We start from the raw sequence: 21671 nt of genomic DNA on the forward strand, positions 1-21671 counted from the left end.
AGGTGGAGAATAAGTGATATAGCGAGACACGCCAGCCACAAGCAGCGGACGGTGAGCTGAGACGTGCCCTCTTCCCAGTGACAAGAAGCCGCAGCGACAGACGAGTGACGGGGAGGAACAGTGAGACGAACGGAACCAAGGAGCAGAGGAGACGGCCAGTGGCGATACACGTTGCGCGCTCAACACACTCACAGCCAGACATTTGTCTGGCTCGCGAGTAAGTAAACTTTCTATGCAACGTTATCTCTATAAAACCACGGTCCTAAACCTCATATGCAAGCTACATTGAACAGATGAACTGGTTCTAGTTTCTATGATTGCAGACGGCGCATACGAAGAAAAGAAGAGACGGAGATTCCTGGCCTAACCCCTTTCCTTACACCCATTACATTCCCACCTCTTGCATGTGAACCGTGATGAGTATTAGCACTTTAAATTAGCACTGTCACTTCACTGGTTCAGTAGTAGTATTGCTATATTTATTTGCTATATTTTGCACAAGCCCTGTGATTTAGGCCTTTATTGTTGGAAGTGACCTGTGTTTGTGGATTTTAGTTAGTTAGTGGGCGCCATAGGAGGTTGAGGGTTTTATTAGTATAGTGTTATTTTGTGTTTATGTTTTCAATTGTTTTATGGCACAGATGCCGCTGTATTAGGACAATAAAAGTTAACTTACCTTTTTATACAAACCTGTTTCTGTCCAGTCTTCTCCAAGGGATATTTTAGTGTGTTCTAAGTGTTGTTCTCATTCAAAAGTGTTTTACACTTACCTGGGTAAACTCGAACCTGTGAATAGCCTGAAAAAAAGGAAGTGTTATAGAGGACCTTACCTCGCATACAAAAAGGTGGCGTAGTCGTTGCAGTATTGATTCTAATTATTCTCACAATAATTACGCACCCCGCACTTTATTGTGCAATTGATATTTTTATTGTTGTGAGTTTAATGCGAACTATTTATTTAAGAGAGTAAAAGGTGCCATTATTCTAATAAAGAACTGGCAAGTCAAATGTGACAACCTGGCCACCATCACATATTAGCGTAAATGAACAAGGCATACAATACACAAACAATACAACAAAATACATCCATGCAGACAGATAAGACAAGAGCTCTTCCAAAGCTAGCCGCTCCCACCCCACCAGTTCAACCCCAAAGTAGCTAAATTCATATGGAGACATACTCATGAACACAAAGAAACCATGATAAAGTACAAACCGGTACAGACATGCACATGCAGTAACATGCAGCAACATGCTCAAGCAGGGTACAAACATTAACATTGGGATACAACAGTATATCACATGAGCCTTAGAAAATGAATATTGATACATGCGATACAGGTTTGTAATAACAATTGCCCACAACAATTAGAAGCATGATTAGAAGTATGAACAGGGTGTTAGAAGGTGAATGAAAATAGATTATCTGAACACATTAACCCATTTAGACCGGGAAAGAATCTGTGTCTTTTTTTTATTTTTATTTGGCTATTCAAAAATAGCAGATCTACAAGCTTGTAGATCTGCTATTTTTGAAAATTTGTGAACATTTTGAATATATATATATATATATATATATATATATATATATATATATATCTATCTCAAATCTTTTCTTCTGGGGATTCTACAATTATTATTTTTTACTTATGTTGCTATAATCAGTGGTTCTCAAGCGTTTTTCATGCAAGGACCCCCAAAAAACATTTTGGCCGCGGACCCCCATCTCAAAATATTTTGTTCCAAGGACCCCCGGAAGCAAAGATTTGAGATTTGAGTTAGAAAAAAATGCTTTAAACAATATAAATATTCAAAGATTTGAACAAAACTTTCAAGATTTTTCAAAATTAGCAGATCAACAAGCTCATAGCGTGGCACTCGGTGCCACGCTATGAGCTTGTTGACCATGACCCAATATTGCATAGAACCAATCTGGAACCAATATTGTACTTCCAGGTGCTTCAAAACGCCACTGAGCAACTTTCATTGAAATGAATAGCTGGGGGCGGGGCAGTCTGCCCTCTAGATATATTAACTCTATGGTCTGGACACCTTATTTGTTCAGTTATCTATATATTGGTATCTTTTAATTGGTAATGTGATGATATTGTAAAGGTGGCACTGATTTGCACACCAGCATGCCACACTTGCCACATGATGATCTCTTTAAGGAAATTCCTTTTAAATGTAGTTCCTTTTAAATGTAGTTCCTTTCACATGTAGTTACTTTTAAATGTAGTACCCTTTACTTGTAGTTACTTTTAAATGTAGTACCTTTTACATAGTTATTTTTAAATGGAGTTATTTTTTAAATGACTCCACAAAGGACTCAAGATTCAAAAGATTTATTTGACACAAGATATTTTTGGACAACTGCTGATCCGACCGGCCTCACACCGGGTACAGCACCCCACACCCTCGAGTCGAGTAGCCGTTGCACCCGTCGTACCAGTTGTCAGAGTAGGCTTTATTTTGTTTGAAATATTGAAACAATATATAATTGAACAATATATTATTGAACTAAATTGTAATTGTCACATTAATGTGAATTTAAAAGTTTGAATGTATTTATTTCCAATAAGTATTTGAAGTGAAACCTTATGCAGCATTTTGTTTATAATGGTATTGTTTTAGACATTAACACAGAGATGCCTCTGACCTTGCTTTATGCAGGTCAGGTTTTTTTGTTTGGTTTATGTTTTGATTCAGCCCGACTCTGGTCAGCCAAGGATGGCGAGCTACCCGTGTTGAAGACTGGAAGAACCCAGACCGTGTTAGATTCTCCTTGGACAGACCCAGAGCTTAGCCCTTGTCCTCAGTGTGGTAGGAAAATATCACACACACACACACACACACACACACACACACACACACACACACACACACACACACACACACACACACACACACACACACACACACACACTGCCCTGCAGGGAGCAGTGCAGTACTGGATGGCGGATGGTGATACACACAGAACCACACACACCATCTTATCTTCCACCCTGCCAGCAGTGCAGAACTGGACATTCGATTCACAAACACAAGCATACTCACCACAACCCTCTGCCCTGTGAGGAACAGTGCAGGACTTAACAGTGGACACACACACACACACTAAGGTACACATTGTGTCTTTGAGACTATTCTATAGCCACTTAGTGGTGTATGGGTTATTGTCAGTGAATATATTTGAGATACATTTTTCTGGGTCATTGTAAATGTGGAGTGTGATATTTTTTTATTCAATAATTTTTGAATGATTGATTGTGATTCATTGGACGCTGATCTGAACTGGTTTAAATACTGCAACTAAGTTGCATTATGGTATTCGTCAGTCAGAGTAGTTGGGTGCAACCTAACATTTAAAAACCCTCAGATTAGAAATCTTGAGAAACGGTTTTATTGATACTCTGGTAACTAATTATTGTTTACTGTCATATGTTTATGCGCATTGTTTTATTTCTGTCTCTATATTTCATATTCATTCAATTCAATATAAAATTGAGCCGGCCAACTAAAAGTGATTTGCATCTGGCCGCATTATTTACCCCTCTGGCTCCAGTAGACAAACCTAACTAGTCCGACTTCTACCTTCTACTACCTTTATGACACAGGTGTTACAAACTATTTCTAAAATAAATAAACTATTTAAGGTGTTTTCAATTTTTCATTTTAGTTACTGTATAGAGGACAATTATAATGTATTAAGGCATATACAGCTTATTAGCCATGGGATCCTTTCTGCCTAGAACGACTAAAACGACTTCTGTCCCATAAGCCCTGTCTGCCAAGAACGACTAAAACGACTTTTAATTTAAAAAAATAATAATGTTTTTTATTTTATTTATTCTTTCTTATATTATTTTTTTTATTTGACCCAAAGACCAAGGAGATATGATTTTTTGAAGATCTAGACTCCCATCCACTTCCTTGTTAACTTAAAACTTAAATATTTTGTATCTCGGCTCCTGAGTACTTTTTTTTTTCAATGAAAAATCTCTGGCAGTGGGCAAACGCAAAAAAAAAAGTTCTGGCAGTGAACGAGTTAACATATTGAACATTGTTCTCCCTGTATTTTAGTCTCTTTTATAAATAACAAAAAAATGGTGTTGGGGGGGGGGGGGGGATAATATTCATGGCATCTGTGCAGCCTCATGAATTCACTATGCCCATTTAAATGATGAACAACGCCATAAAGGTATAGTATGGTTTCCTTATGCAGAAAACAGTCAACTTTTCTGATAACTACATTACCGCATAACTTGTGAATGTTCAGACAAGCTTAATATTTGGCCATTTGTGATGCTATGTATACATGCAATTCAAAGATATGGCTGCATTCTTGCATGTTTCATACTAAATGTCGTGGTGGATTTGTGGATTTGGCACAGTTCTCAGCACTTGTTGCAGAGGCGTTTAGCAGGTTGTCAGTACAGGTGTGGACTTCTATGGCAGTCAACGACATCAAGCTTACTCAGACAGTGGTATAAACTGGCTGTTGTATTCTCCAAATGGCATATAACAAGTGGCTCTCAAAGTGGGGTCTTGGGGTCCCCGGGGGTCTTCCAAGTGGGTCCCCAGCAAAATGATTGATGCTTAGGAACCATAATGGACACTTACAGATTTGTAACTCTGACAATGTACACATGGAACCAAATGGACCATTGGTTCCATTTGTACTTTGTTATGGGAGTCCATGGTGCAATTCCCACGTCGGGGTTCTCAATTCTGTGGTTCTTGAAAGATTAGTCTTAATGCTTAAAAATGCTGGCAGAAGCTACAGCCTGTTTTAGAAAACCCCTGGCAGTGATAGTTGGAGGCCAGTCTGTGACGTCACTAAAGACAGACAGACAGACAGACAGACAGACTGTAACAATCGCCCTTTACCTCGAAAGGAAAACTATTAACTAACAGGAAAAACAACAGGATCGGCAGGTGTTCACTTAGTTACTTTATATATTTAAAGCCACACAAATAATAACTGTACAGAAAAATGGTAAATAATAATAATACTCTTCTTGGTTTTAACTACTGTCCCTACCTCTGTCCCTAACAAACAAAATAAATATACAAACAAATCAACAATCAGTAATTATTTCCCAAGCCCCTCCCAAACAATTCCCAAGTCCTCAAATGCAAGTTCAAACGTTACTATAAACAAGGTCACATAATAAGGTAGAAACGCAACTGCAGTCAGTCGTTTACTCGCTTTACATAACAACAATAAACATTCCCACGTTATGACTCGAATGGCTTCTTCATTCCGCGGCCTCGAGAATGTCCATTAAGTCCTTTGATCCAAACGAACCGTAAACGGTCTTCCGCAATCACGTTCCAAATAAAAATACGTTCGGGGTACCCCTAAAGTTTGTAATCCACCGGAACAGAAAGTATGGAATCCTCTGTCGGAATCCTCAGTGCGACGACCGGCGGTTCATCCATAAATCCTGGCTGACATCACCTCAGCGTCGCAACATGGCCGTTCTATCCATCCTCCGCTGGGCTCGACAGCACGTAACTTCTGGCTGCAGTTTACGCTCAGTTAATTCTGTGACTTAACCATATAACACTGGCACCTCCGGAGCTTCACTCTTCCCACCTGTTCACACTAGTACACAGGTTGTTTGTTTGATTTCCCCTCCCCGTGCCACACCTCTATTTGTAAAGTCGGGTGGCTCCAATGTTCCAATCACCCACAGCACTCAGCCCCATTACCCCTCAAGTGAATAGGAAATGTCTACATACTTCACAGTGTCCAACATGTTACATAATAATCAGATACAATAACATGCATAAGTAAATCAGATGTTACATATCAAACAGATATAATAACATCCATAGATCAAGCAGATAAATATCATTAATATAATGTGCATTTGTCACAAGACAGACAGACAGACAGACAGACAGACAGACAGACAGAAAATCTTCTATGGGTTCTGAATACAAGTGATTTAAGTTATTTGGAGTAGTGGAGGGGGGGGGGGGTCTTTATCTACTGGGGGACACAACACTCATAGCGAGGGAGAGAGAAAATAAATGAAGATTAAGACCCATGAAATGATATTCATTTCAAATTCAAGAATGTTTTATCAGATAAAAAAACGAAAGAAATAAACCTGCATGCATCCAAGGTGAACCATCCTGGTACGGCAGCTGCACCGGGCTCAACCGCAAGGCAATGCAGAGTGTTGTGTGGACAGCCGAACGCATCAGCGGATGTGATCTCCCCCCCATCCAAGCCCTGTACGACGAACGCTGTGTCAGCAAAGCACGAGGAATCATCAAAGATCGAAGCCATCCCAACCACAGTATGTTCGAGATGTTGCCGCATGGAAAACGCCTACGCAGTCTCAAAGCTACTAGCAATAGACTGCAAAAAAGCTTCCACGTACTATCAGGTACATGAACGATCTGACAAGAACCAGAACGAACCACCTATGCCTTAACTGCACCTGCTGCACCCGCTGTATTTATCTGCATACATATAGAATATACTGTGAAGTTGTTTACACAAAGTTAGGTGATAGCCACCGAAGAAAAATGCTGGTGGTGTATACAACATACCAAGTGTTTTTTCTTTATTTTTATGCACATGTACATTTGATTTGATTTGATGATGCTCTTTTCATTCTTTTTGCTCTTTTTGCACTGTTTCTTTAAATCTTTTTACGTTTTTTCTTTATTCTATTGTTATTACTTATGCTGCTGCATTGTCTGAAGGAAGCCGAACCAAAATAAGTTTTACTCTTATGTACCTGCACACGAGATGTAACAATAAAGTACAACCTTGAACCTTGAACCTTGAAAACAAACTGTAAGATGACTACTAAAGCAATGTCTAATAATGTATTTAGCATGCAATGCGGGTCTACAAAGACAACATATTCTCAACATGTTTTCGAGATTGTCCTTTAAGCCAATGGGGATAGGGATGGCCCCGCGAGCTATGGGACGAATGATCACACTGCGCATAACCCCTGTCTCATGCATATAGGCTACTGTCTGTATAACCCCAAGTTTGCAAATACTTTTGCCTGCGCACTTCACCGGATATGGACTAGTAGGACAACATTTAATTAAAGTACTTGAGTAAATGTACTTAGTTACTTTACACCTCTGCATACGCGCTGCGTAGCGTCTGTTCTGCATGCTGGTATACATGACTGAGTCATGTCTTGTTATGTCCTGCCAAGTGAGAGTATTCTGTCTGTCTGTCTGTCCGTCTGTCTCTCTAGTCTTAATATGGTGAATCCATCCATGCACCCACCCATCCATCCACCCATCCATCCATCCATCCATCCATCCATCCATCCATCCATCCATCCATCCATCTTGCCATCTTGATGCATTTATCCAGAGGGTCATGGAGGTAACAGTTCCAGCAGAGAATCTGTCTTCCCACATCAGCCACTTAGCTCTGGGTATAATCTCTACTGGTCCTTGGTCTAAACATGACACTGTGAACCACATTATGTTTTGTTTTGTTTTTAATTTTTTATCCCTTGATTTTTGTAACCCATTTCTTCACCCAGTGCCTAAGCTGTAATCCTGGGCGCTACTCTCCCTCTGCCAGCCCACCTTATGTTTTTAAGTTTATTTTTCATCTGCATTTTCTCCTGAGAGCCATCATCTTTCTCTTCATCAGCTTTCTCTTAATCATCATGTCATAATATTCTTAAATTATGCTTGGACCCCGTTGTTTATTTATTTATCCATGCATTTGTTTTTTTATTTATAGTGGGATCACCGTTTGTATCTTTTTTTTGTTGGCAGTCATGACAGCCAGTTCCCACCTGATGTCATGTGTGAGTTCAGACGGCTCTACACCGTACTGAATAACTGCTAGCTTGCATAGTGTCTTCAGCGTTGGACTTAAATCTAAGACATACAGGTTATCAGGTGTGTTGTATCCTCCAAAGAGGATGATACGATCTCCCACCATGCAACAAGTCATCCAATACATCCCACACAGGGATTTCCCTTTGGGCTAAATCTTCTTCCATGAGCAGGTCTGTGGATTGAATGTCCACAGATAAGTGAAGTGCTGGTTTGAGTTGTTTACACACAATATGTACAGCTCTCCATTGTAAGTAAAGGCTGAATAACACCAGCATCCTTCTGGAACAGGCTGTGCAGAAGGCGTGTTCAGCCAGCAGTTGGTCTCTGTGTCAAACACTCTGATGTTGTTGTCGTGGTCCGGATAGCCCCCAAATACAAACATCTTTGTCCCAATGATGGTGGCAGAGTGACCTGATGAAACAGTTGATGGAGTACCTCTGGTGTTAATTAAAGACCAGACCATTGTGGTGATGTCCAACTTGTAGATGTCATTAGTGAGTCCAGTCAGTTGGGTGAATCCTCCATGAATATACATGACCTTCCTCAAAACACAGGCTGAGTGGTAGTTCCTTCCCTCTGGAACAGTACCAGACATGGGCTTGGACCATCGGTGGTTGTCAACATCAAATGAATAAAGCATGTTGCAGTAAGGATATCCCCCCCAGATGTAGACAACATCTTCTACCAGAACAGCTGTGTGGCCCCAGCGCACGCAGGGAACCTCAAGGTCATGTTCTCCTCTTCCATTTGTCCATGGGGGCAACTTCCTCCAGCGTAGAGACACTGTGTTGAAAATGTGGAGTTCAATCTGATCACCGTTGTTCTTACTGTATCCTTCAAATGAGTACAGCTTGTGTCCGACTACCACAGCAGCTGGGTAGGAATGCCTATGATGTCCTCTCAGATGTATCGTCCAGTGAAACATTTCACACAATGGCACCACTGAGACATCTGAGATTGATGTGGGGGCTAATCATTTCGGATGGGGGCTTCAGCCCCGAAGCCCCCACAGTATCGGCGTCTATGCTGGGAAGATATGCGATTCTTCAGTAGAATTTGTAAGGATTCCTAACTGCTCGTTTCTTGCGTTGTTTTCATTCTCAATGTTATTACATTCAATTTATATTCTTGTAGAGAGACTTTTCCCACACCTGGTTTCATTTGGCTACACTATACCATTTGAGCAAAATACAATTTATTGGATTATAAATATAATAGCAATGCAGAGCATGCATGTGAAAAAAGGCTGAATTGTTATAGTTTTGTTCACACAGCACAGATACATATGCTAGTGCTACATATTGCACTGTAGTTTAATATGATTGTTGTGATGCAATGCATTTGTAAGTGACTTTGTTATGGTCCAAAGGTACAGTATGACAGGAGATAATGTCGGCCCTAAGCTATATTCATATTTTCAAATGTGATCCTTTGAAAAAAGTTTGGACACCCCTGGCTTGGAAGATATGCATGTGTACAAACATGAACACACACACACGCACGCACGCACGCACGCACGCACGCACGCACGCACGCACGCACGCACACACACACACACACACACACACACACACACACACACACACACACACACACACACACACACACACACACACACACACACACACACACACACACACACACACACAAAAGCTGTTCAAGAACCCCAGGTTTCACAAGGCATTTAGTCAGCTCTCTGTGATGACAGTACTGTCAAGCCTGAGGCGCTGAGTCAGTTGGAGCAATAGGCTATATGCATATATATAATGAAATTGGGCCTCTCTGTGCTCAACATTGTAACAGGCCTTTTACCACTATAGACTACTATAACGAAAAAACATCACATGGATGCACCTGGGACGTATCATCAGTGTTGTAGCATCATACCCCATTAACAAGACAGTTAATAATGGAAAATTATATTACTGAGCATTGGAACACACATTGTATTTAATACATTAATGTCCATAATGATTTCACGTACTATATTAAGAATCTCAGTTTATCAGTTTCTAGAGCATCATAGAGTTAAAATATATTATAACTACAAAAAGTGCTCCTCGGAGCACAGGTCTTCGCCAGGTCAGGTACGTTATTCTGGCCTCCTGGTGGCGCTATAATAGGCCAATGTGAAAAGGGTGGCAACCGTGCCATTTATTCTTGCATTGACACTGCATTCATGATTTGAGGCATTTTGTTCCAAAAATGTGTTTTGCTAAATTAGACCTGCTGGTGGCGCTATAACAGGCCAATGTGAGAAGGGTGGCATTTCTTCCTCGGCCTAGTGGGAATGTGCGTGTGAAATTTCACGGAAATCCCAAGCTGTGTGTATACTTTGAGGCTTTTTGTTCAAAACGGACCAATCCTGCAAACTTTGGAAGCCAACCTTAGGCAATGAGGATGGAATATGGGAAATCGGACAGATCCGTGTTGATCACATGACTATAGTGATACTGTGTACCGGTTTTCATGACGTTTGGATAAAATTTGTAGGAGTAATATTTAAAAATGGGTTTTGCACAAATCGGCCTCCTGGTGGCGCTATAACAGGCCCATGTGAAAGATTTGGGGCAGAGGTTCTGAATTGGCATCCAGGGAGTGTGTGTGCACAGTTTCGGAGCGACCGGGCCAACGGTGCCGGAGATTAGCTGGTGACAGACGGACACACACACACACACACACACACACGGACGGACGGACAAGGGGTAAAACATACTCTCTCGCCAGGCCTTTGGCCTGGCGGAGACAATAATAAACATATAATATAAGGGACAGAGCCCTCTATGTCTCGTGCGTCAGACTGCAGATGGACTCTTCAGATATCTTCCCAAATCTCGCGAGAGTGTGTTGCTGGGATAGAGAAAAGTCTATAACAAAGTAGATTTTCTCCTCATTTGTGTCTCTAAAAAAAGCAATTTTAGCATGAAAATCTTGTATATATTGTGTGTCTTGTGACGATCGGGTCCAATATTTAGTTAAGTGACCATGGAGCTAAAGAATGGTTCAGAAGCTGTGTTCACGTTCACTCGTCCATTGGAAATCAATAGACTCCAACCTGCTTCCTGTCTCCTAAAAAGGCGTCCACCTACGTCACGCAGATACGGGAAGTAAACCGGAGATGGTGACTCTAGCTATTTTCCTCTTGTGACGTAGGCTCTATGCACAGCAACCATATTGGATGGAAATTGGGCCTCTTCCTTACTTCCTTCACAGGTGTTACCAATGATACTAATGAAGGCTCTGTTCCATTCTGGTCAAACAGAGTCAGGGTGCTGATATTGTGCATGTTGGCTCACTGGAAACACTCTGCTACACCAGTGGGTCTCAAAGTGTGGTCCAGGGACCCTCATGGTTCCTTGAGAGGGTTCCAAATGGCCCCTTAAAATGTGTGTAGAGTGTACACACTCATTTGTACACTCTCAGAGTAATGGGGGTCCTTGAAATTAAAAGGTTATAGAACCACTGTGCTACATGAAATGGAACAAAGCCTTCATTAGTATCATTGGTAAAACCTGTGAAGGAAGTAAGGAAGTATTTCCAATATGGCTGCTGTGCATAGAGCCTATTGTATTAAACTCATTAATCACTGGTTCTCATTGTTAAATCAATGAGTGCTGTATGTGACTGTGTCTGCAGATTTGTCCACTAGAGTGCGCTGTAGGCATTGCTCATGTACTGTGGCGTCTCATGCAAACTATAATATTCACACAGTATCCTAACCATAGAGTTAGGATCCTAACCCTAAACCAGATACATTGAGTCAAACTGTTTTACTTGTTATATTTCATAAGGCTGCAATAGGCAACAAATCCCTCTGCCTTCATACTCTGTATTTTTCCAATGTGTAAATACAATTGAGTAATATTGTATTGCATCATCTTTTACCGAATTAATCATTGTTATAACTATATAAATGATAATAAAATGTCTCTGTTTCTGTACTTTATGTAAAACATTGTGCTGTACACATAGGGATAGAACTAGCTCCATTAAGAACCAGGCGCGTATGGTGGGTTCTAACGTGGACCGGGCCAGATTCTTAATTATTCTTCACAAAATAACTGTTTAAATCGCTTATTTAGTCAGCCTGTGGTCATGTTTCCCGTTCAACCCGGAAAACCCCCCTACGTCCGCTGCCAGTACTGCTCCCGGTTTGGCTACAATGGGAAACATGGCCACAGGCTGACTAAATAAGCGATTTAAACGGTTATTTCGTGCCCCAACCTAAAATATTTTCCACCCAACCAAACCTTAAACATATGTAATCTAATGGAATCTACCATTAGTTTTTGGTTACGATGTATACAAAGGGGTCTTCATCCGGTTACATGTTTTTAAGACATTGCGCAAGAGTTGCGCCCGTAGAGATAACATTACTGATTCCCCTACTGGTCAAATGTTGAATTGCATCTTCTAATGCAAAATATTATGGAACCGGATGAAGACCGAGGCAAATTAAATACTTTCTTCAACTCGTTGGATAGCTTTTATGGTGCGCTAGAACTTAAAGGTTTCATGACGTTCAGTTTTACCACACATTAAAAGTCTTTGTCATGGTCCTTCAAACGTGTATAAAAAGTTTTAACAAAAGATTCCACTCCATTGATCCATGGCAGGTGTTTTTCTCTCACATTTCTAAAGCCTTTTCAACTGCAATGAAAAAATAAATCTTTGTCTGCGGGTGTCGCTGGTGAGGGATTTTGCCTGTCAATCATCGCCTCTGCTCCGCCCCCCCCCCCAAAGGAAAGGATAGGGGAGGGGAGGGGCGAGGAGGAGAGTGGGCGGGATTAATCGACTGTGACCTCACTGCCGAAGGGCCAAGCTCAGATTACTTTTCAGCCTAATTATTCAGAAAACCCCAGACCACAGAAAATCCACTGAATGTTCAAAGTTCAGATTTTTTGGGTGTAATTGAGGTCATAAAACCCCAAAACAAACATAAAAAATAAAAAAAGTGAAAATGAATGTCATAGAACCTTTAAAACATCTGAGAGAGTGGCGGAAATGCTTTACTTTTTGGATACGATGTGCAGAAAGGGGTAAGAAACATGTAAAGTGGAAAATGTGCGACAATGTCTACCGCAGACGGCAGAAACAAACGAGGAACCTCATCTCGGAGCTATACAGCGGAGGGAGAGGTTCCGTAGGGGCTAGGTGACATCCACATAGAACCTCATCTCGGAGCTGTATAGCGGAGTGAGAGGTTCTTAATGGAGCTAAGATAGAACAAGCTATCATGTTCATTTCAGTTTCTGAATTGATTACACAGGACCATATGGAAACAAACCCATAGGGCTAACCCTTAGTAAAATCGTACCACTGTACTATTTGCGAACCTTTAATAATGTATTCAATGAATCAGTCAATCAATCAATCAGTCAATCAATCAATCAATCAATCAATCAATCAATCAATCAATCAATCAATCAATGCGTGCATGAACGTGCATTCAGTGTGTGAGTGACTCCACCATAGAGCTATATAATATGGATTCCACGGACACTCTGGAGTGTCATATGTCATAATAAAGTGTGACTCATGACTTCTGATGTTTTTCGCATTATTGTATATTGTTTGTCCTTAAATGTTTCGATGAATTGAATACACATACATGAACAAGTGCTTTCTTGGGTTTTAATCCTTTTAGCATCCTTTTGTATGAAACTGTACCTCTGTGCTTTTTTTTTTTTTTTTTAGCAAATTGTTAATAAAGTATTCAATCAATCAATCAATCAATCCGCCAGACGGATATTATTTTATTTGCTCAAGTGCGTTGCCTAGAGATATGGTCAATGGCATTTTCTATTAAATAGATCTGTAGGTGGCGCACTTGAGTAAATCAAAGATTTTCCGTCTCGCGGACATATTTTATTTTCTGGCCAAAAGGTGTATTTTACACAAAAGTTGAGGTTCTGAAACGTTTCCCATCGTGGAGAGTAGTCTTTAAGCATAGTAAAACTGCCTTTTTTTTCAGAGAGTAGCGAGATATTTTTCTTCCTTTTTACTAACGTTTAGACCTCCTTAGCCTGGTAAACCCTCCCTCCGGAAATCTAATTTCTATTTGATTCTCCTGGAATCAAATAGAAATTAGATTTCCGGAGGGAGGGTTTACCAGGCTAAGACCTCCTACCTTAGTCGACGATTCCGTCTAAGGGAACAACACTGCTGCTGGCAGAGAACTAGTGTTACCAGATTGTGTACGAGAAATAAGCAAGTAGGTCTATGAAAACAAGCCCAAAAGATGCGACTGATTGATTGATTGATTGAATACTATATAGAGTATTCAATCAATCAATCAATGTGTGACTTAAGTGAATAAAGGCCACATAAGCACTTTTAAATGTATTATGCATCGGCTATTCGAAAATAGCAGACCTACAAGCTCACAACGCGTCGCAGCGTTGTGAGCTTGTAGATCTGCTTTTTTTATTTTTTAACTTGAAAAAAAGTGGGACATTTTGAATATTTTTATATATGCATATATGTTACGTGTGTGTGTGTGTGTGGGGGGGGGGGTCGTTTTCAGATGGGGTAGTAGACTGTACACTGATTTTGGGGTCCGTGATATGAAACTATTTGAGAACCACTGGTTTAAACAATAATACATTTTTGGAAGCAAGCCAAAATAAGCATATACATTTAGAAACAAGCCCAAAAAAAACGCAACGACCAATATTTTTTTACAAGCAACTTTACAGAAAAACAAGCCCTAAGTCGCTTTAATATAATAAGCTGACCTGGCAACCCTGCTGAGAACTCCCTAAAGCTCTGGACCAGCGCTAGTGGCGGTAGTGAGCAGTGAGTTCAAGTAAAACAACCGGAGAAGAAGAGGGCACTGAAGCGCCCCCGTTGCATGGGACTCCCTCTTTCTTTGGTGTTTCGCCCAGGTGGGCGCCGTGGGCTGGTTATATGCCGATCCGATCCCTAAACCCTAATCCTAACCTTAACCTCACTAAAACTATGCCTAAAACCTAACCATAATAACCCTAACCTTAAAGGAGTAGTTCACCCAAACAATGACTTATTTTCTATCAATTACACCCCCCATGAATTCATGGGGTTGAATTCATGAAGATGTTTTAGTTTTTGTTGGATTCCTAAACCAATAATTTGATGACCAGCGTAGGAAACTAAATGGAGACAAAATTTGAGTCTCCTACGGTCCTACTGGATACATTAGCATCTTTCCGCTGGTCATCAAATTGTTGGTTCAGGAATGCGACAAAAACAAAAAAATGTTTCCCTTCATGGGGTGTGTAATTGAGATAAAATAAGTAGTTTTTTGGGTGACCTACTCCTTTAATCTCACTAAAACTATGCCTAAACCCAGTGGTGTGTTCTACCATGTTGCGCTATGTACGTAGTATGCCATCCAAGAATACATTTTTTAAAAGCTTGTGGGGTATCTACGCGCACGAGCATGTGCGTGTGGGATGGAATCGTATACCCTCCAAAAAAACCTATAACACACCATTTGCCTAAACCTAACCCTAACCCAGCTGCGTAGCGTGGAATCTAATGTTGACGAGCCAGGCTCTGTATCCCCCCCCCCCCCGATTTTCTTTTATTAATTAATGAATTAACGACCATACAGCAACATATACAACACACTCTACCATCCTAGTGGTGGAAAACGTAATTTAATTCATGAATCCCAGGATCCATTCCGTTCTCTTTTGGACTCCTCTTGGGATATGATCTGGCAGTAGCTCTCCCCTGTGAAAACAGAAGAGGTGTTTAAAAAATTGAGTGCTCTTCATCAACACAGAGCCACAGGCCTCGGCAATATCCCCGCCAAATTTCTAAAAGACTCAGCCGCCTCCATTGCTCCAATCATTACCCACATAATAAACCTCTCCATCATACAGGGACGGGTCCCTAACGATTTCAAAAAAGCAAGGGTGACCCCTCTGTACAAAAAAGGAAACAAATTAGACCCTGGCAACTACCGCCCTATTTCTATTCTTAGCTCCATCTCGAAAGTCATGGAAAAAATATGAACAGGTCGATAAGTATCTTGCCGAGAAAAATCTAATCTACAAATTCCAATCTGGTTTCAGAACAAACCACTCCACTGACACATGCCTTCTCTATTTGAACGACTCTATCAAACAAGATGTCGACAAGGGCAAATATTGCGGCATGGTCATGCTGGACCTCCAGAAGGCCTTTGACACCGTTAATCACCCAATTTTGATCAATAAACTCAAAGCAATAGGTTTTGATGATACGTCAGTGAACTGGATGAGATCCTACCTGGAAGGGAGGGAGCAAGTGGTGGAAGTAAACGGCACCCAGTCCCCCCCCTCCCTGTGACTTGTGGTGTTCCTCAAGGAAGTATACTAGGACCTTTACTGTTCCTGATATATGTGAATGATATGTCATCAGCTTGCGACTGCAAACTGTTCCTGTTCGCAGATGACTCGGCCCTGCTAGTCTCGGACAGGGACAGGCTGCAGGTTGAGAAAACTCTCAGCTCTGACTCAACAAGATCTGCATCTGGCTCTCTGACAACAAACTTTCATTACACCTGGGTAAAACTGAATCCATCCTCTTTGGGTCCAGTCCTAACCTTAGCAAGGCAGAGAGTTTCACGATCAAAGTGGGTGATGATGTCATCAAAAGAAAGGATGAAATTACCTACCTGGGCTCCATCTTGGAGGCAAACCTCTCAGGTAACAAACACGCCGAAAAAGTGATAAAAAATGTCAACCAAACAACACGCTATTTGTGGAGGATTGATCGTCTAGTCAGTAAGAATACTCTGAAGATTCTTGCAGGGGCCCTCATTCAAGGTCATTATGATTATGCATGCACTTCATGGTATCACAACACCTCCAAGGCCTTAAAAACAAGGCTCCAAACATCCCAAAACAAACTTGTAAGGCTACTTCTTGGCCTCAATCACAAAACCCATCTAACCCCTGCTCATTTTGCTAGGATTGGATGGCTTAGGGTTGAGGACAGAGTACAGCAACTTGCTATGGGCCTGGTCTTCAAGATACACCACAACATTGGGATCCCCCTGTATTTGTCAAAATACTTCCAAAATGTTAATGAAGTCCATGATCATAACACCAGGGGCAGCTCCACAAATCATGTTCAACCCAGATTTGGCTCAACTAAGGGAATGAATTCGTTCTCATGCTATTCATCAAAAATGTGGAATGCCCTACCAAAAGGAGTAAAGGAGTGTAAAACCCTACTCACTTTCAAAACTGCCCTAAAGATACACCTTCAGGAGGCTGCAATTCGAAAATGGCCCCTGTCTAATTAGTCTCAATCTGGGAACCCAAATCCAACTGAAAATGAAAAACAGCGACCTCTGCTGTTTGTTCTATGTCTGTTGGCTCTGGGCGGAAGAAAACGTGACACCAGAGCGCAAGGAAACCGGGGTTTAGAGGTCTGCCTTCAGATTTCACTTCCGGTGGGTGCCACTATGTTTTCATTCCCACTAACAATATTTCTACACGGAACACTAACACCACTTCTCCCAGAGAACATGGATCGTTTTGGTTATAAGCCCACTTGTTTCTATGATGAAAGCAGCCTGATCTCCAGAGAATACCGTAACATTGCACGGAACGAGTGCACTTCATTCCGTGGATAGTCGCCTCGGAACTCCCAAATTGCGTGCATATGTACGGCGAGTCCCACGGTGTGCGTAACCAGTCGCAACACGGAAAAACCCGGAAGCAGAGCAGTCCGCACAATAAAATTTACGATTCTGTGCCTATCGGTACATAACTCAAACGGCGCTGAGTAGGCACAGGCGAATGTCCCACCGTTCAGGACGGCAACTCGTCGCCTTAGCTCCCTCTGTGGTCCTTCACGGGGTGACAATTCGCCTGTGACTGCGCGCCTCCGAAATGGTTTTGTCACAAAGGCAGCGCCGTACCATATGCACGCAATTCGGGAGTTCCGAGGCGGCTATCCACGGAATGAAGTGCACTCGTTCCGTGCAATGTTACGGTAATCTCTGGAGATCGGGTTGGATGAAAGAGTAAGTTAAAATGTGAAATGTGGTTTTGTCTGCTCCGCGGACGCTATTGTTAAATTAGTTTGGGTTTGTTTCGAGGGGGAAAGATCGACGGACATGTGAATCCCGCCCACTACATTTGATTGGGTAAAGCGCGGCCTGCTTCCTGATCTGAATGCGCACACGTTATGACGAACCTCCCCGACAGATTCCAACGCAGTGCAGAATCTGTTCTTGAGAGATTAAATTAGTCTTAACCTACCCCCCCTACCCCCCCCTCTTTCATTTTCCTCTTTTGTATATATATTTTTTCTCTCTTCATACCAGTAACCTGAAAGCTGATTGTATGACATTCTGTATAGTAGTGTGTATATCTGTCTGTCTCTTATATGTCATCATGATTTGTGTGCATGGGGTTCTCATCTTAAACAAGCTGCGTGCTTAATGAGTCTTCCAGTTTAGTAGACCTTGTATTGTGAATTTGTACTTCCATGTACTGTGATTCTCATGTCTTACTAAATAAAAGTACATCAATCAATCAATAGCCTATATGCCTCCTACAGACTACGGTACTTTAAGTCACACTTGGACCATTGATATGCAGGAGTACGCAGCTTTTAGCTTTGTAAAAGGTGCGAATGGGGCAGCCAATGTATCACTGCAGTAACGTGAGCGTCGCGGACGGCGGCTGTGTCTATGGTTGTCGTAGCAGAATATTTTTTTCTGCCGAATCTTGCCCAGGAGTTTGAGCAGCTAGACGGGGCAGGCAGGGTCTGACGCTTCGCCTATGCCCTAACCCTAAACCTCACCCTAACCCTAAACTTAACCTCACACAGGAACTATGCCTATCCCTAACCCTCCTTTGACTCTCACCCCCCCCCCCCCTTTTAGTTGTTTTCCCCGACTCTGTACATAATAGTGTTTTTTGTCTGTATTTTGCGATAATATTGAACTGTTGGTGCTAGTTTATATGTCTATGAATTGAATACCAAGGACCTCAATGGAAACAAGACCGCAAGGACTTTTTTGGACGGACCTTTTAGACAAAGTGTTTTAACAGTACTTGTGCTGTTATTTACATTTCTAATACAATATCCAATTCAATTCAACTCTCACCCTAAACATAACCTCACAGGAACTATGGCTAAATAATACAAGGCTCTGGCTAAACCTAACCTCAAAACCACGCCCACCCGGTCGAAACGCCTGGAAGCAAGAGAGTCCGCCCGTTGCATGCCGGGGAGGATCCAACATGGCGCGCGCCGGGGCTCAGCAGGTCCAGCAGTGACACATTTTAATCAACGCGTGTGAACGAGCTATGAGGTAAAAGAACACAACTAACTAACCCCACTGAACACGTTCATCACCTCATCATCACACTGTGCTGTTTACCTGTCCCTGACCTGCTGTGTGTGTGGGGAAACAGTTTGGAACACACACACATTTGTCTTTTATACACCCTGGGGTTACTGTGACAGCTCTGTTATCATCTCCTGTCACGTTGATCGCACGATCGATCGTTTATCTATCGATCGATCGATCGGTTACCGCTCGATTCGTCGCGAGCGGGTCGGTTGATCAGCGGCGACGGAGTGGACCGAGCTGTCAGTGTGTGTGAAGGTTAGCCTGGTTAGCCGCTATGTGCTAAAGGTTGTGAGCTGATCTGAGGCGACGCCTACAGCTGCTCGCAGAGAGACAGACAGACAGACAGGCAGGCAGACAGACAGACAGACAGGTGTGTTTACACAGTGGCAACCCACTGATGGGTTTATATTTGATGCAACGCGAACACACTTCTAGATCCTAAATCTAACCCAGAGTCAGCTGGTAGTATGCTGCTAGCACAGCTATAGCTGTCTGTCTGTCTGGCACTAACTGAACCCAGTGCACTCACTGCTTCAACATTCTTTGTGTGTGTGTGTGTGTGTGTGTGTGTGTGACCATCAACCTGGGGACCACTCTTGTGTCAGGTGGGGGGGATAGTAGGGGTTAATATCAGATCAGAGGTTCTCAACCTTTATCATGCAGAGGAGGACCCCCAAATGGATATGTATTTGTCCGTGGACCCCCGTCTGAAAATACTTCTCGTAAGAGAGGATTTGTCCAAACAGCCGATCTGCAAGCTCACTACTCATACACACATTCATTGTGATCTTGGCACTTTTCCATATTTTGCTGAGGGCCCACTGGAACCCCTTCCAAGGACCCCCCTTGGGGTCCCTGGACAGGGCCCCACTTTGAGAACCATTATGTTATATGCGTTGTTTTCAAATATACATGAATGGTAGAGTGTTGAGACAGACTGACTCACTCAGTAGCCCTGTGTGTGTGTGTGTGTGTGTGTGTGTGTGTTCACCACCGATATGTTAACTGTTGTGTCTAGGCTGTTGTGAGTTACATTCATACCAGTAACAACCTGCCTGTCATTTACATCACTGTTTCTCAAACTTTTTCATGTCAACGACCCCCAAATTGACACTTATTAGCCTGCGGACCCCCATTTGAAAAGATATGCCAGGAACTTACCAGGAGAATTTTCCATGGCTCTAGCAGTGATTCTCAACCATTTTAATTTCAATGACCCCCAGTTTGACATGCATTAGAGGCCACGGACCCCCATTCAATGGCATTTATATCTCTGGGACCCTGATTTATATAGTAAAATCAATGTTAATGTAACTCTGAGAGTGTACAAATGGAACCAAATGGACCCATAAGGGTCCATTTAGTTCCTAACTATCCATCATTTAGCTGGGGACTCCCTGGAACTCCCTCAAGGACCCCTGGGGGTCCCCGGACCCCACTTTGAGACCTAATGATTTACATGTTACACTGGACTATATAGATACTATATGATGTGATGTAAGACCAGACATGGTGTGGCATAATATGGATATTGTATGGCTATGGTAGGGTTGGGATCATTTAGGATTTTGACCATTCCGGTTCCTTAACGACTCCCTCTTGACGGTCTGAACCCCTTCAAGGACCCCTATGGAGTCCCTGGACCTCACTTTGAGAACCATTGTATTAACGTTATAGACATTGATTTCAAATACACATGAATGGTAGAGTGTTCAGACACTGTGTGTGTGTGTGTGTGTGTGTTGGAGCCTTGCTCAATCTGTTGAGCTACGCAGGGGGAATGGAATGGAACCATTAACTCAGTATGATGAGTTATATTATAGTGACTGTATCTGTAGGCTGTTGTGAGTTACATATATATATACCAGTTACAACCAGTCTGTCTGATATTTACCTTTGTACATGTCGTGCTGGGTAATATATTATTTGGATGATATGATATAAGACCAGACATGGTGTGGGATATACATACATGTTGCTGTTGTTTCCTTATTAGATAGACAGAACTTTATTCATTCCATGAGGGAAATGCAGTCACCAGTGCCATGCCAGTTCCAGCTGTCATATATAGGCCTGTCACGATCATGACATGACAAAAAATGTCCTACCACAACCACATCAAGAATTGGAAGTCCCTTGTAGTAACCCAGAGGACCCCCTACTAGCCCCTAGGGGTCCCAGAACCCCCTGTTGACGACCCATGCTGTAGTAGAGAGCCTCAGACATCTCTGCCCACCATATAATCTTAATTCAGTGTAAGGGATGAAACTGAATGGATTAAAGCGTAGCACATGCACATCCAATCCCCAGAATTGGGCAGGTGCTGGGTTGTAACAGTATTGTAGAGGAGAACAAACTAAACTAAACGCTCCGTTGCAGACAGGTTTTATTGCAAATGTGCACCCACTGAATTCCTAGTTATGTTTCCAGCTTGCGCTCCTCATCAGACAAAAAAAAAAACTGGATGGGAGCAGTTGAGAAA

General features: G+C 42.1%; 1 protein-coding gene across 1 annotated transcript in view; it reads left to right on the forward strand.

Annotated features, from left to right (window-relative positions):
• The first annotated feature begins 19058 nt into the window (after positions 1-19058).
• Positions 19059-21671, forward strand: part of fastk (Fas-activated serine/threonine kinase) — a 40406-nt gene continuing 37793 nt past the window's right edge. The window contains exon 1 of the mRNA XM_080440967.1: positions 19059-19147. The gene's annotated coding sequence lies outside the window, so the exon portion shown is untranslated. The remainder of the gene's footprint in view (positions 19148-21671) is intronic.

The sequence above is a fragment of the Gymnoscopelus braueri genome, assembly GCF_963280865.1.
Source record: "Gymnoscopelus braueri genome assembly, chromosome: 10".
NCBI classification, from domain to species: domain Eukaryota; kingdom Metazoa; phylum Chordata; class Actinopteri; order Myctophiformes; family Myctophidae; genus Gymnoscopelus; species Gymnoscopelus braueri.